We start from the raw sequence: 15,956 nt of genomic DNA, 5'->3' as shown, positions 1-15,956 counted from the left end.
GTCCAACTACAGCGACCTCTTTGTCTCGCTTTCATTAAAACATTTCTCATATGTAATGTTGACATCATGATGATACAAAGAGGTGTTTGTATGGATGCGTTCAGTCGCCTTTGTCTAAAGGTCGTCCGTTAACACGGTTGCTCTTTTGGCCGTAAAACCGAAACGTCACTTCAGTTCATGTCGAGGAGAATTTATATACTTAATAATCGGGCTGGGACTTTAACGCGTTAATTACGAATAATTAATTACAAGAAAATAAAGCGTTAATTTTTTTAGTGCATTTAATAACAGTTTACCTCATAAACGGCGCAGAACTGTTTGTCATTGCTATGTGCTAGCCTTGTGCTAGCCTCGTGCTAGCCTCAAGCTAGCTTTTCGCTAGCTTCGCCACAAGTACCATCAAGAAGCGTTTGCAGCCTAAACTCGACCAAATGACTTTCTTCAGGACCAACATTAGTAATTCAACGTCTGATAAACTTACAAATTCACTGGCTGAATTGATCGCTCTGGACTGTAGACCACTATCAGTGGTAGAAGATGGTTAGAAAATATGCTACAGCTAGCAACGTGTGATCCAACTTTCCAGCTGCTGTGCAGAAAAACTATTTCAAACAAGCTCCAACAGCTTTATGAAACTGAGAAACAAGTAACATTACATGCATTTCATTCATTCATCCACTAAAATCTATTTAGATAGAGAAGTGTTACTTTTTAGGGCAAATATTGTGATACACTTAAAATGCAATTAATTTCGATTAATCAATTAGAAAGCCCTGAGTTAATTAGTTAAACATTTTTAATCAAGTTTCACCCCTACTTAATATCGATGTAGGATGAAATTAAATTTAATTAGAGACACGTGTATGTCTGTATTTTGTGTCTGGTTCAATAATACTAAAAGTATAGTATTCCATGTTTAATAAGTGAAGGGGAAGAAATGTTATTCATCAAAGCTAATGAGCTAACATTAGCTCACAATAGTATCAGCAGGATCTCTGTCAGTGTCCTGGGGGAAGTATTGATAGTGTATGCAGGAATATTTAGATCAAGTTAACACTGTACATATATATATATAGTTTCAAATGTTTATTTGTGGGCTTGTTATTCTCTTATTTAGAGACACAGCAGCAGATAGAGTTAGAAGTTGGGAAGAGAGAGAGATGCAGGAGAGGAGCTCCAGGTCAGATTCAACCACAAGGGCCCCGCTAACACAATATTTAATGTGAGCATGAGGAGACAGCAGAGCGTCTAACAGTGTCAATCCTCAGTCTCCTCCTCTCTATGTTTTTCTCGTTCTGTAGAAAGTCTCCTCTTCAGTTAGTGTGTAACATTCAAACACAACCGACTTACGTTTGAAAAGCTGAGAAAGAAAACACAAAGGTGGCAACTGAGAACATTAACGTCTCAGGAGAAAGGAAGGAAGCCTTTGTGGCCCAACGTGTGTGACGTCACGTGAAAGCTCTGAATAAAGACTGATAGATTTGGTCCATTTTGTGTAAAATTACTAAATGCGGCCATGTCAGGCTCCAGGTAATCCAGCAGTAGAGAGAATAATCCGCTAACGCTACCTCTGAGTCGTCACATCAGACTGAAGATCGTTACCAACTGGTGCTTCATTTTTACATCCTGCCAAAGACGGACCGATCATGTTGTGATCTCTCCGCGTTGATTTATAGACGCATTTAATTTAATATCCAAAGTAGGCAGAGCCCTTCCAGAGAGGGGGCGTGGTCAGACACAGCTCATTTACATATTTAAAGCTACAGACACAGAAACAGCCTGTTCTGAGCAGGGCTGAAATAGAGGGGTTTATAGACATGATCAAATACAGGATTAGAGTGGATTTACAACAACACACTTCACACACATGATGAAGAGGAGCTCTGACACTGATTCAAACTTGATGAAGAGGAGGAGAACATGTGACCTTTAAATCTACAGACAAAAGTCCAGAACGATTCTCAGTCACTCTTCTCTGTTCTTGTGTTTGTCGTTCTTATTTCTTACAGCTCAGGACTCAGAATATATACAATCCATCCAGTCTCTTATCCTTCATAATGGACTTTGTATGTTTGATATCGTATCTGCGTTTGATTTGAGGCTTTAACCACTTTGAATGTTCTATGTTAAAGAAATACATGTTATGATAAGGAATGTAGTACCTCATAAACTAACTCACTCAGCCTCTCTGAGGCTCAACGTCTGTTAATCATTTCATGTATTTCATACAATACGTCTCTTTCAAAATGTAATCTGTAAAAATGTCACTAATAAAGTTGTATAAAGGTAATAAACGTCTCTCATGTTCTCATGCTGCTGTGTCTTTGTCCTTCACAGCGTTCATTATCAACCTGTGGGAACAGTGTCACTGCTGGTACATGGGATCCCTCTTGTTGTGCACTAGGAGTCTCTTTTTCTTTTTTTTTAATAAAGATTTATAAATCAAGTGGTCACAAGCACAGCTGTGATAACAAGTAGAGGAAACAAATATGATGGTGACAAAGTGTTTTGCATTTGGGCTCCAAACAGGAAAGTGAAGTGTGGCCTTCTGGGGCCCCAAGCTGCTTTCTGTACTGTGGATGAAGTTAAGTCCTCCACTCGTGTTTCAAACTTCTTTAGAGATTTGTTTTCTTTGACAATGGACGCCTTCTCTGTGTGGACAAACTGTCACCACCAGAGGGCGCTGTGGGCTGTGAAACACTGGCCTGTGGAAGGCCTCATGGAGCGTTTGATGACATTATACTTTGTAGGGAAAAATGGAAACTCACGTGGAAGTTATCCTTTAATAATCTATCGAAATTACACTGCTGCACACACACACACACACACACACACACACACACACACACACACACACACACACACACGTGATGTATGCACTAATGGTCAAATCAGTTTCTCGACTTGTCTTCAGCTGGGGTATAGGAGCTCTTTTTTCAAATATGCCCACTATAATATTTTTAATAACTAAATTGGGTTTATGTTAAAATCAAATAAAAAATAATCTCATTCTCACCATTTTGTCAGATTATCTGAAACATTCTTTAAAATATTCTGTTTAATGGGACATCCAAACTGTTGTTTGAGAACTGAGCCGAAGTAAATGAAGAAAAACACACACAAAAGACTGGGATTGGACGCTGTGGGCTGATTAGAAGAAATGTGAGTTTCCGAGCAGCACGTGAACGCATCACCGCAGCAAAGACAGCTCAGCCCACATGTGTTCAGTTTGTTTATAGCGCGAGGAGCCTTCACAGGTGAGCAGACACGCGCACTGACCTGAGCGGAGAGGACCTGGACCTGGACCTGGACCTGGACCTGTTCTGAGTTTTCATTTCTTTAATAGCTGAGGAGGACTAAACCCAAGAGTCCAGAGGATCCGGATCAGACCCTCATTGAGTGCTCGGTGAGTCCACTAAAGTTTCTTCTGTGTCTCTCTCATGCTGATGCTGAAGCGCTTCTTGTGTCTCCTCTGGAGAGGATGAGAGTCACACAGGAGGAGGAGAGCATCTTCCTTCCCTTCTTCTACACCTTTCACCTTTTCTGCTCTCTCTGAGTGACGTATGGCTGCAGGTGTCACAGACGTTATTACACGTCGTGGATAAATAGATTTTAAATGTCTGTTTAGTCAAAGATCACTCATCACTGAAGCGACGTTTAAATCTCTGTAGTCCAATCAGCTTCATCAGTCCTGAAAGATGAGTAAAAGCAGCCACCTTGATCATTGAAGACCCTGGAACAGGTCGGTGTTTATAAATCACTCAAACGATTAATCGAGTCTCGAGTTATCGACGACTTGAGAATTGAAGCTTCTTCTTGTTTCCTTAAGTCTTTAAAACGTTTCCCGGAGTCCTTGTGGAACCATTTCTGTCATTGAAAAAAGTTCCAGGTTCAGTGAGTTGGTTATCATGGAGTTCAAGGAGCGTTTTTAAAGAGTGTGTGTGAACAACATGAGGAGTCCTCAAAAGTCCCTGTGTGACGTAAACAGGTTATTTCAAGTGTGTTTATGGACAGTAAAGATGTTTCAAGGATGGTTATGGAGGTTCTTGTGGTCAAGAAGATTCAAGGACATCCCAGAGGTCCTCAAGGAAAGCTGCCGTGGTCATTGAAAACCTGTAATTTTTATTTATGATTGGAGATATTTTTGTGGACCTTGAAGATGTTCCAGGACTTCTTGTTGAGGTTCATTCAGATTTGTCATGGAGTTTCCAGGAGTCCTTGGGGAAGCTGCTGCTATCTTGAAGACGTTTCAAGGGTTATTGAGAGGGTTCACAAAAGGTCATTGAGGACTTTCCAGGAGTTCTCAAGCAGTCTGATTGTTTCAAGGTTGCTGGTGGTGATCAGCTGTTTCAAGGAGTTTCCAGGTGTCCTTGTAGAGGTTCATATTGTCATTGAGGTAGTTCCAGGAGGCCTTGGAGGAGTTTTGATTTTAATGTAATGGTTTCCAGGAGGTGATCAGAAGGTTTGGGTGATTAGTGTTTGAGCTCATTTTATAAACGACAGATCCAACTTTGTACATTTCAGATGTGTGTGTGTGTGTGTGTGTGTGTGTGTGTGTGTGTGTGTGTGTGTGTGTGTGTGTGTGTGTGTGTGTGTGTACTCTGAACTGTCCTGTGAAGCTCTGCTGTGAGTAAACGTCCCCTGATTGTCCCCGTCCTTTCCTGTTATGGAGTCAAACCCCCCCCGTCCGTACAATCTGTGCGGGACTGCTGCTGTTTCCTGCTGTGTGTGTGTGTGTGTGTGTGTGTGTGTGTGTGTGCATATGTGTGTGTGTGTGTGTGTGTGTGTGTGTGTGTGTGTGTGTGTGTGCATATGTGTGTGTGTGTGTGTGTGTGTGTGTGTAGATTGGTGTTTTCCTGCTGCATTGTGTCACTGCGTCTCCTGTGCTGTGATGATAATGGAGTGACGCTGCTGAACACACAGCCACCTGTAGAGTGTGTGTGTGTGTGTGTGTGTGTGTGTGTGTGTGTGTGTGTGTGTGTGTGTGTGTGCTCCTCAGGTTGATGTAAATGAAGGAGTTAAACTTTGATCGGCTGTTTGAACACAACGTGTTGAAAGCTGTCGCTGGCAGCAGGGCGGCTTCTCTCCCCTCAGGTCACATGATCACACTCTTGTTGAATCATCAGCTTCTCCTCGGACGAGCGCCGGCTCGTCTTTGAGCCCGTTAGATCCGCCGCTCTGGATCGCAGCTCGCCGCGGCACAGAGTGTTCCCACCTCGTAAACACACACACACGTGTGTTTCAGCTCCGTGTTCACTTGTGATCAGTCCGATTGTTAGGGATGCATGTATCTGTAGTTCAGTGTGTGAGCAGCTTCCATGACACTTGTCTGAGTCTGAGTTAGCGACGAGCTGCTGCAGCCTTCCTGCTGTTTGTTGGAGTGATGCAGGACAGGCCTCCACCCCAAAGACCCCTCCTGCCCCTCCTGCAGGATCCCAGGCTTTGTTGAGGGTCCTCCTGGGGGCTTCCTTCAGTACAACAATCATCGTCCCCTGAGTGAAGGAGGCGTCCCCGTACCATGCCAAAGACTGCAGGACGAAGCGCTCCTTATCCTGAGCTCCTGCCTGCAGCTCCATCAGGCTCCGCTCCGTCTTCCACCTAAAATAAACCTCCACCGTCATCATCCATCCCTGCAGCAAAAACACACAAAACCCTTCATGTTTGTTTTTGTGGTTTCTACTAACTCTGATCCTGGAGGGAGAAGAGCTGTGGATCTTCAAAGTGGGAGGTGGAGACCGTCGTTCAGACCTCCCTACAAACCTCAGTCTCCATCCTCGGCTGCACCCAAACATCCATCCCACCCCGAGTCAGAATCACAGCAGGACGTTCGAAACGTCCGAACGCTGCTGCTGATTTCCTTCTGTTCAACAAAGAGGCACAAACGGACGGTTGTGTAAATCACGCCGTCCTTCTCCCCGCCGTGTGTTTCTACAAGCACTCCATGCAGAGAGCTCATCCAGACTCAGACGTCTGAGGAGGAGCGGTGGAGATCTGGGCTGACGTGATGCAAACAAACTTCCACTTGACTTTATTTATGTGTAAACATCTTGAGATCTCCAGAACCTGAAGTGTTCATTGTGGGAACATTGGACTGGTTGGTCTAAATCAGTGCTCACTCACTGTTTTTAAAGGCAGCCTGTGTGTGTGCACAGACGCTGAGTGACGTGAGTCAGCAGGGATGGCCCCGCCCTTCACCTCGTGCTCGCCGCATGAATGAAAGCTCGAGATGTTTCTTTAAGTTTCATCATCCTGCTGATCCCTGAGTCAAGCAAAGCAAAGCCTCCCAGCCATGATCAACATGTCGCATCCCCTGAAAAACCACACACAGCGAGGAGGAGGAGGAGGAGGAGGAGGAGGAGGGACATCCTCTTCATCCTGTGAGTGAATACATCTCCACAGTCATTCAGCTTCAGGAGCCTCTTGTGTTTGGAGAGCTGGACAAAAACACACACTTCTCTGTCCTCTCTCACACACACACACACACACACACACACACTGCAGGCTGGCTCCACAGCAGAACAGTGTTGGGTGTTCAGTCAGCTCTCCAGCTGATGTGAAGAGTTATTCTTCCATGTTTGGTCCCACAGACCAGGAACACGTCAGCACGTCGTGTTTGTAATAAACTGCTGTTGCTTCATGACCTCTGGTGTCCGACGGGCTGAAAGTCGATGACACTTTTACAATTTGGCCAACAAACATGAAGAGAGGCTTTTGGGAGTGTTGGTGCAGGCGACAACATTTTCTATTTGATTTCATTTCACAGACTTTATCGAGAAAGTTGGGGTTCATAGTGGTTTCACACGTTTATCTTCCTGAACGTTTCTAAAGTATTTTACTGCAGGCGCTGAATCACAGCATCAAGCCCCCCCCACCCCACAGCATCAAGCCCCCCCCCACAGCATCAAGCCCCCCACCCCACAGCATCAAGTCCCCCCCCACCCCACAGCATCAAGTCCCCCCCCCCCCCCCCCACAGCATCAAGCCCCCCCACCCCACAGCATCAAGTCCCCCCCCCCCCCCCCACAGCATCAAGCCCCCCCCCCACAGCATCAAGCCCCCCACCCCACAGCATCAAGCCCCCCCCCACACACACAGCATCAAGCCCCCCCCACCCCACAGCATCAAGCCCCCCCCCCACCCCACAGCATCAAGCCCCCCCACACACACACACAGCATCAAGTCCCCCCCGTCAGACAGAAGAAGGAGGGGTCTCATGGACGAGGAGTCTGACTCTATGATGTGTCTCAGTGTTAACTCACATCATCAGAGAATAAAAAGATCCTCTCCTGTCATGTGACCTCTCACTCCACTCACCCCGACTTCACACGCAGGTGTGACTTGTGTAGGGAGGAAAAGGTCCAGACAACGGCAGAACGAAAAGTGTGTGTGTGTGTGTGTGTGTGTGTGTGTGTGTGTCTTGCTGATGTGCATTTGCATGTATAGAATGGTCCTATTGTAGTAGATGGTCGTTAGGATGCTGTGTGTGTGTGTGTGTGTGTGTGTGTGTGTGTGTGTGTTGTTCCTTCCTCCTCTGCTGTTTCCTGAGTGTGTTTGTGTGTTTGTGAAAAGAACAACGGAGGGATGTGAGGACGCAGAAGTCATAGAACAACAACTTGTTTTAGTTGATTTGAATCGGGGACAAAGAAGAGAAGAGACGCTGTGGAGCAGATTTAGCTCACATGCTAATTTCTAATGACGTGTTCTGAAAGGAAGAACATCCAGAGCGTGCTCGAGTCGAGGTTACTGGAATGTTCTCAGGAATCTCCTCTTCTGTGAAAAGTCCTTCTTGTGCGCTCGCTACGAGCTGCAGGGGAACTAAAACAAGATGGCAGACTGTTACAGAAGCACATGTCAATAAAGTTATTTAATGAATAAGTTACAAAAACATGTGTGATAAACCTGAGAGACTCAAAGTGACTGATTTGGTGCAAAGTGTTTTTCAGACGAGTTACAGGTGAAAACTTTGGTGTATTAAATGTAAAACTGATGCAGGATGTTCAAACAGTATGAGTGAGAGTCGTGACAGTTAGCTCCACATGCTAACAGAGCGCTACAAACATGGAGCTAGCTGACATCAGAGCGTCTGTCCCCGAGACGCTGCAGACGACAGCCAGGACCTGATGTGGGTCGAGTGAGGGACTCTGCGATCCTAAAATGTATAAAATAGTAAAAATGAAGAAACTCTTTTATTAGTGTGTGTGTGTGTGTGTGTGTGTGTGTGTGTGTGTGTGTGTGTGTGTGTGTGTGTGTGTGTGTGTGTGTGTGTGTGTGTGTGTACTGCAGCGTTGATGTAATTCAGCTGAAACAGACGTATAAAATCACTGTCTGCTTCTATGTTAATAAACACACACACGTGACTACACCCACACACACACACACCCACACACACACCTACACACACACACACACTCTATCAGACTCTATTGTATCATTGTGTGTTTTTGTCTCCTTCATTAATTAATAACTTCTTATCAGACCGACGCAACAATAAAGAATCTCTGGCAGGCCGAACGCTTCCTTCCCCTCTGTAACCATCTGAACAAACGGAGCTGGCGCCAAGACACACACACACACACACACACACACACACACACACACACACACACACACACACACACACACACACACACACACACACACACGCTCTGTGTCTGCTGGGTTAAAAAACGATCTCAAATATTAAACGTGAAGTAAAAAGTGACGGAGCAGCGTCAGCTACACAGCGGCACGTTGTCAACAAACTGTTGTCATGGAGACAGGACGGACCTGCAGCGCTTCATGTTCACTCTCCTGAGTGCAGATAAACAGGAAGTGAGTTTGGTCAGTGGTCACTAAACTTTGGTGATGTATAGCTCGCCGTTTTCGCGGAGGACTACTCTGATTGGTTAAAGTTGCAGGGAAAATTATTTTGATTGTTCGAATTTGCAGAAAAGTTGCGTTGATTGGACAAAATTGCAAGTTCGCCCAGACATCGCAGGGATTGGTTGAATTTGTGTGAAATATTGCGATGGGACTGAATAGGTGTGATTAGCTCATGTCTCCGTCCACTCCGTGTTTTTTGAAGTATTTGAACAAAGCTCAGCTTCCAAAGATGTTTTCTGGACAAAGTACTCGTAGATGTAAAAACCTTGTGGATCACATTGTGTACTTTGTTTTATTCAAAATGCATTAAGAGACATTTCTCTGTTAAAATATAGACAGAATGCTTATTTCACAACTGTTTTAAATGATTCATTGAACTTTTATTCAAATTTGTGCCAAATCTTTAATCAAGTCCTAATTTATATGTGGGAATGAACCGGAGCGTCCCGGAGAAAAAAACCCACGCAGACCCAGAGTGAACAGGTCAAGTCCTGACGGGCAGAAAGCAGCCGGCTTCAGACTGTCAGGACTCTACATGTCCCCCCTGTGCCTGCTTGGCCTGTTACAGCCGGTGTGTCGGGGCAGCTGGAGGTTGGGGAGATGATGGAGAGGCTGAGGTGGTCACATACGGAGCAGCATCTGTTTGTTTCTGATGCTTGTATTGGCGGCGACCTCTTGGAGTGAAGGCCTTCTTGATCTTCCTCCAAGTAGAGATCTTCTCCTGCTCGCACAGTTTCTTCTCCTCTGCTGCAGGTTTAGCGGACAGCTCCAGACTCTCCTCAGGTTGAAGCCTGAGCTCCTCCACTTCCTTCTGGAGGCTCTCAGCCCTCAACAGTTGGGCCTCCTCTTGTTTTGGGAGGTCTTCCACCTTCTTCTGCAGCGCCTGACTTGTCTCCCCTTGTTCTGTGAGTGCAGAGGACAGGTCAAGGCAGCTGCTCTTTAACACCTCCTCACTCAGGACCTCTTCCTTCATCCCCTCCGTCTCCTGCACCAGGGAGTCCTCCTCTGCTGCCGGTTTGGAAGACAGCTCAAGACTCTCAGTTTGAAGCTTGATCTCCTCCAGTTCTATCTGGAGGATCTCAGCCCTCCACCGCTGGGTGTCCTGTTGTACGTAGAGGTCCCTCATCTCCTTCTGCAGGTTCTCGTTGGTTGCCTCTTGTGCTGCCAGTTTGGAGGACAGCTCCTGACACCTGCTGGTCATTTCCTCCAGCTGCTTGTTTAAGGTCAGAGTTTGCGTGGAGGTCTTGATGCCGCTGCCGAAGGATTCTTGCAGCTTTGGGCCACTTGAGTCTTTCTCCTCCAGCTTCAGGTGCTTCATTTTGTCTCTCAGCATCCTGTTCTGTTTTTCACACTCCAGCCGTAGTGACTTCTCCTTTCTCAGATGGGTTTCTGTACGAACAAGTTCGATCCTCAGGTCTGCGACCATCTGCGAGTCCATTGGCTTTCCCAGAATTGATGGGGGATGGGGATCACACTGGTCTTCCCAGTTCTCCTCTTCCCTCCTTTGAGGGGAAGTTTGAGCTTCCCTGCGCTGGGATCTGTTGTACTGCATGACTGTTTGTAGGTGAAACAGGGTCTTGGATGTAGAACTCTTTGTGTAGTTGATGACAAGTCTAGTCGATAATGCTGTTTCTCAGAATGACTCTGTGAGCTGTTAAAGTCTCTGACTGAGTGTGTGAACTGTTCGTCTCTGACTGAGTGTGTGAACTGTTCGTCTCAGGCTGGATCCGTGAACTGAAGAGACTTCTGGTCAGAGCTGGTATTTATAAGATTCGAAATGGCTTTGATGTCACAAGTTCCAGAAGAAGCTTTGATCTCTTTATTTTTCCCAGACATTCTATCACCATGACAACATAACATAACATTTAAATCAGTGCTGGTTAATTCAACATGGCCGCCCTCAGCATTAACATTACCCATAACCTGACGCTGATGGCTGAAATAAAAGGACTTGTGCCTCTGTCTTTTAGAACTTACAAAGGAAACTTCATTGAAGCACACACTGTGTGTTTTGCAGGTGATTGGACAGGTGTAAAGATTGTGGAGACTTTTGCACATGTCGCTGCTTTGTAAGGCTGAACGATTTATCGTTTTTTGATCGAAATCGCGATTTCCGAAAATGCGATCACATGATCGCCAAAGCCACGGTTTTTGGCAGTGCTTCTCCCTACTGACCCAGGAGCTGTTGTGTCAATTTACACACACACGCCGTCTATTCTGTCCCTGCGTGTGTGCGTGACTTCTTTAGCCTGATACACAGCTCGACAGATAGCTAACAGTTTTCCTCCAATAAAGAAGCTGAAGTTTCTTTGTCCAGTCTTTAATAGACTGGTTTAGTAATGACGTATTTTTGTAGGCCAACCCGAAAAAATGGCGCCGGTGGTTCCTTCGGAAATTCGTCTATGGGATTTTTGAATTGGATTTTGGATCATTGCAGAAAATAAGCTCTGTGTCAAACACACGTTTCTGATGCGTCGCTGTTTTGTTCAGTGGGATAATCTTTACAGATGAACATCATTTATATGAAGTTTGAAGAGTTAATGCAGCCGAGAGAAGTAAAAAGCTAACGTTATGCGCTAGCGAACTACATTGCGGTCGCTTTATAATGACATCACGACCGTTATGCTTCATCGATCTAATCAGTGGATTTGAGAAGATAGCTAAATGTTAGCTTAATAAGTTGTTTATTAACCTAATTTTTGCAAGCGCACTGAAAAACATGACTAGAGGCTGTAAGGAGGATTAGGGAGAGAGTTCATGGCGTGATGATGTTTAATGTCTCCATGACAACCACTGTAGTTTCAGTTAGCTACTCGTTAGCAACCGCTGTTTAAAGTTCGCGTAAAAACTTTAAAATTCACAAGTGGGGTCTTAGCTAATGTAACCGAGGGTGTTTATGATTCATGTACTTGGGAAAATATAAAATAAAGTACGGAGTCTTCGATGAGTTGAACGTTGCACATCTGCTCCTTTATTGCCGCACACGGTGGGAGCACCCTGCACGGGTACTGAACCACACTCTCCCATTCCTTGAACCTTTTCAAAATAAGAGCTGCCGATACAGGCTATACACTGCTTTAGCAAGTAACTCAAATAACATAATAAAATAGCTTACAGTAACGTAGTTTATCTTGTCTAACAAAACGTCAACATCTCTTCAGCTTGTGTTAACCACAGACCTTATTTCAGGCGTCTAAAAACGAACACATTCAAAATCCTCATTGGCTTTTAGAGTTAGGAACCCATGGCGCTAAAATGCTAACTCACTTCCTGGTTTTAGGACTCAAAACTACACCAGTCTATAAAGGAAGCACTGTAAAACTAAACAGACATCAAAACAGAAGTTATTCATCTCATAATATGCTCGAAAAAAACCCGAAACGTCCGCTAGCTTGATGCTAACGTCTATGAGAATTTGAATAGGAATGCTAGCGGTTAGCATCGCAAATGTGTCAATTGTTATCTCAAGTTGTAACTTTATTAAACATACTCAAAAGAAACAATGCAAGACCCGAACATGAAATGACGCTAAAAGGCAAATGTTTCAGCCGTATGGCAAGAAGAAAATATGGAGACATTGTTGGCTTCTCTTGTTGTAAACTTCTGTGAACTAAGTCACCTACGGCAACCCCAAAGGCCCAAAATATATATCAAAACTTATGACCAGATTTCTGTCAAACTGACTCTAAAAACAAGAACATCACACCGTCTGTGTTTCTTCTTTATAAATACATTTGAAATCAATTCTTAACTTTAGTTTTTATTCTATTAATTTAGTGTTCATGCATTTAAAGTTTTAACTGGTATGATGTAATTTCCTGTCATGTTTGTAAATGTTACTGTGCATTGAGAATATTGCACAAGCTTGATTTGAAGAAAATCGTGATAAAAATCGTAATTCAATCTTTTCCTAAAATGGAATGGAGCCCCCACTCAGATTTCCAAAACAGGAAGTTAAACTTTGAGAACTGAAGCCTTTGTACGTTGATTGGACAAAATTGCAAGTTCGCCCAGACATCGCAGGGATTGGTTTAATTTGCATGAAATATTGCGATGGGACTGAATAGGTGTGATTAGCTCATGTCTCCGTCCACACACACTGTTTTTTGAAGTATTTGAACAAAGTTCAGCTTCCAAAGATGTTTTCTGAACAAAGTACTCGTAAATGTAAAAACCTTGTGGATCACATTGTGTACTTTGTTTTATTCAAAATGCATTGAGAGACATTTCTCTGTTAAAATATAGACAGAATGCTTATTTCACAACTGTTTTAAATGATTCATTGAACTTTTATTTAAATTTGTGCCAAATCTTTAATTTAGTCCGAATTTATATGTGGGAATGAACCGGAGCGTCCCGGAGAAAAAAACCCACGCAGACCCAGAGTGAACAGGTCAAGTCCTGACGGGCAGAAAGCAGCCGGCTTCAGACTGTCAGGACTCTACATGTCCCCCCTGTGCCTGCTTGGCCTGTTACAGCCGGTGTGTCGGGGCAGCTGGAGGTTGGGGAGATGATGGAGAGGCTGAGGTGGTCACATACGGAGCAGCATCTGTTTGTTTCTGATGCTTGTATTGGCGGCGACCTCTTGGAGTGAAGGCCTTCTTGATCTTCCTCCAAGTAGAGATCTTCTCCTGCTCGCACAGTTTCTTCTCCTCTGCTGCAGGTTTAGCGGACAGCTCCAGACTCTCCTCAGGTTGAAGCCTGAGCTCCTCCACTTCCTTCTGGAGGCTCTCAGCCCTCAACAGTTGGGCCTCCTCTTGTTTTGGGAGGTCTTCCACCTTCTTCTGCAGCGCCTGACTTGTCTCCCCTTGTTCTGTGAGTTGAGAGGACAGGTCAAGGCAGCTGCTCTTTAACACCTCCTCACTCAGGACCTCTTCCTTCATCCCCTCCGTCTCCTGCACCAGGGAGTCCTCCTCTGCTGCCGGTTTGGAAGACAGCTCAAGACTCTCAGCTTGAAGCTTGATCTCCTCCAGTTCTTTGTGGAAGCTCTCAATCCTCAACCACTGGGCCTCCCTTTCTTCCGCCTTTCTCTGCAGCGTCCGACTTGACTCCTTCTTGGGTTTAGCGAAGTAATCACGCCAGTCTATTTCCAGCTTCAGCTGCTCGATTTCATCTTTCTGAGTCTTGTTCTCTTTTTCACACTCCAGCCTGTTACCTTTCTCTACCTTCAACTCTTCCTCCAACTCCTTGACGATCTGGAGGTTTCTTCCTGACCCGGCTCTGTTCAGATCCTTCTCCCTTTTCAGATGGATTTCCAGCCGATTCAGTTCGATCTTGAGGTCTGCGATCGTCTGCCAGTCTGGTTGTTTGGAGGACCGCTCAAGACTCTCCTCATGTTGGAGCCTGATCTCCTCCAGTTCTATCTGGAGGGTCTCAGCCCTCCACCGCTGGGTGTCCTGTTGTACGTAGAGGTCCCTCATCTCCTTCTGCAGGTTCTCGTTGGTTGCCTCTTGTGCTGCCAGTTTGGAGGACAGCTCCTGACACCTGCTGGTCATTTCCTCCAGCTGCTTGTTTAAGGTCAGAGTTTGCGTGGAGGTCTTGATGCCGCTGCCGAAGGATTCTTGCAGCTTTGGGCCACTTGAGTCTTTCTCCTCCAGCTTCAGGTGCTTCATTTTGTCTCTCAGCATCCTGTTCTGTTTTTCACACTCCAGCCGTAGTGACTTCTCCTTTCTCAGATGGGTTTCTGTACGAACAAGTTCCATCCTCAGGTCTGCGACCATCTGCGAGTCCATTGGCTTTCCCAGAATTGATGGGGGATGGGGATCACACTGGTCTTCCCAGTTCTCTTCTTCCCTCCTTTGAGGGGAAGTTTGAGCTTCCCTGCGCTGGGATCTGTTGTACTGCATGACTGTTTGTAGGTGAAACAGGGTCTTGGATGTAGAACTCTTTGTGTAGTTGATGACAAGTCTAGTCGATAATGCTGTTTCTCAGAATGACTCTGTGAGCTGTTAAAGTCTCTGACTGAGTGTGTGAACTGTTCGTCTCTGACTGAGTGTGTGAACTGTTCGTCTCAGGCTGGATCCGTGAACTGAAGAGACTTCTGGTCAGAGCTGGTATTTATAAGATTCGTAATGGCTTTGATGTCACAAGTTCCAGAAGAAGCTTTGATCTCTTTATTTTTCCCAGACATTCTATCACCATGACAACATAACATAACATTTAAATCAGTGCTGGTTAATTCAACATGGCCGCCCTCAGCATTAACATTACCCATAACCCGACGCTGATGGCTGAAATAAAAGGACTTGTGCCTCTGTCTTTTGGAGCTTACAAAGGAAACTTCATTGAAGCACACTGTGTGTTTTGCAGGTGATTGGACAGGTGTAAAGATTGTGGAGACTTTTGCACATGTCGCTGCTTTGTAAGGCTGAACGATTTATCGTTTTCTGATCGAAATCACGATTTCAGAAAATGCGATCACATGATCGCCAAAGCTGCGGTTTTTGGCAGTGCTTCTCCCTACTGACCCAGGAGCTGTTGTCAACTAATTTACACACACACACGCCGTCTATTCTGTCCCTGCGTGTGTGCGTGACTTCTTTAGCCTGATACACAGCTCGACAGTTAGCTAACCGTTTTCCTCCAATAAAGAAGCTGAAGTTTCTTTGTCCAGTCTTTAATAGACTGGTATAGTAATGTTGTATTTTTGTAGGCCAACCCGAAAAAATGGCGCCGGTGGTGCCTTCGGAAATTCGCCTATGGGATTTTTGAATTGGATTTTGGATCATTGCAGAAAATAAGCTCTGTGTCAAACACACGTTTCTGATGCGTCGCTGTTTTGTTCAGCGGGATAATCTTTACAGATGAACATCATTCATATGAAGTTTGAAGAGTTAATGCAGCCGAGAGAAGTAAAAAGCTAACGTTATGCGCTAGCGAACTACACCGCGGTCGCTTTATAATGACGTCACGACCGTAATGCTTCATCGATCTAATCAGTACATTTGAGAAGATAGCTAAACGTTAGCTTAATAAGTTGTTTATTAACCTAATATTTACAAGAGCACTGAAAAACATGACTAGAGGCTGTAAGGAGGATTAGGGAGAGAGTTCCCGGCGTGATGACGTTTAATGTCTCCATGACAACCACTGTA

The 15,956-nt window shown here is 45.0% G+C and overlaps 1 protein-coding gene across 1 annotated transcript in view; it reads left to right on the top strand.

Annotated features, from left to right (window-relative positions):
* The first annotated feature begins 3,215 nt into the window (after nt 1-3,215).
* LOC306822705 (semaphorin-3D) overlaps nt 3,216-15,956 on the top strand; it is an 81,703-nt gene continuing 68,962 nt past the window's right edge. The window contains exon 1 of the mRNA XM_079341880.1: nt 3,216-3,406. The gene's annotated coding sequence lies outside the window, so the exon portion shown is untranslated. The remainder of the gene's footprint in view (nt 3,407-15,956) is intronic.

This window comes from Symphodus melops, assembly GCF_947650265.1.
Source record: "Symphodus melops genome assembly, chromosome: 4".
NCBI classification, from domain to species: Eukaryota; Metazoa; Chordata; class Actinopteri; order Labriformes; family Labridae; genus Symphodus; species Symphodus melops.
The sequence above is the reverse complement of the archived record's forward strand: the minus strand, read 5'-3'. Positions and strand labels throughout refer to the sequence as shown.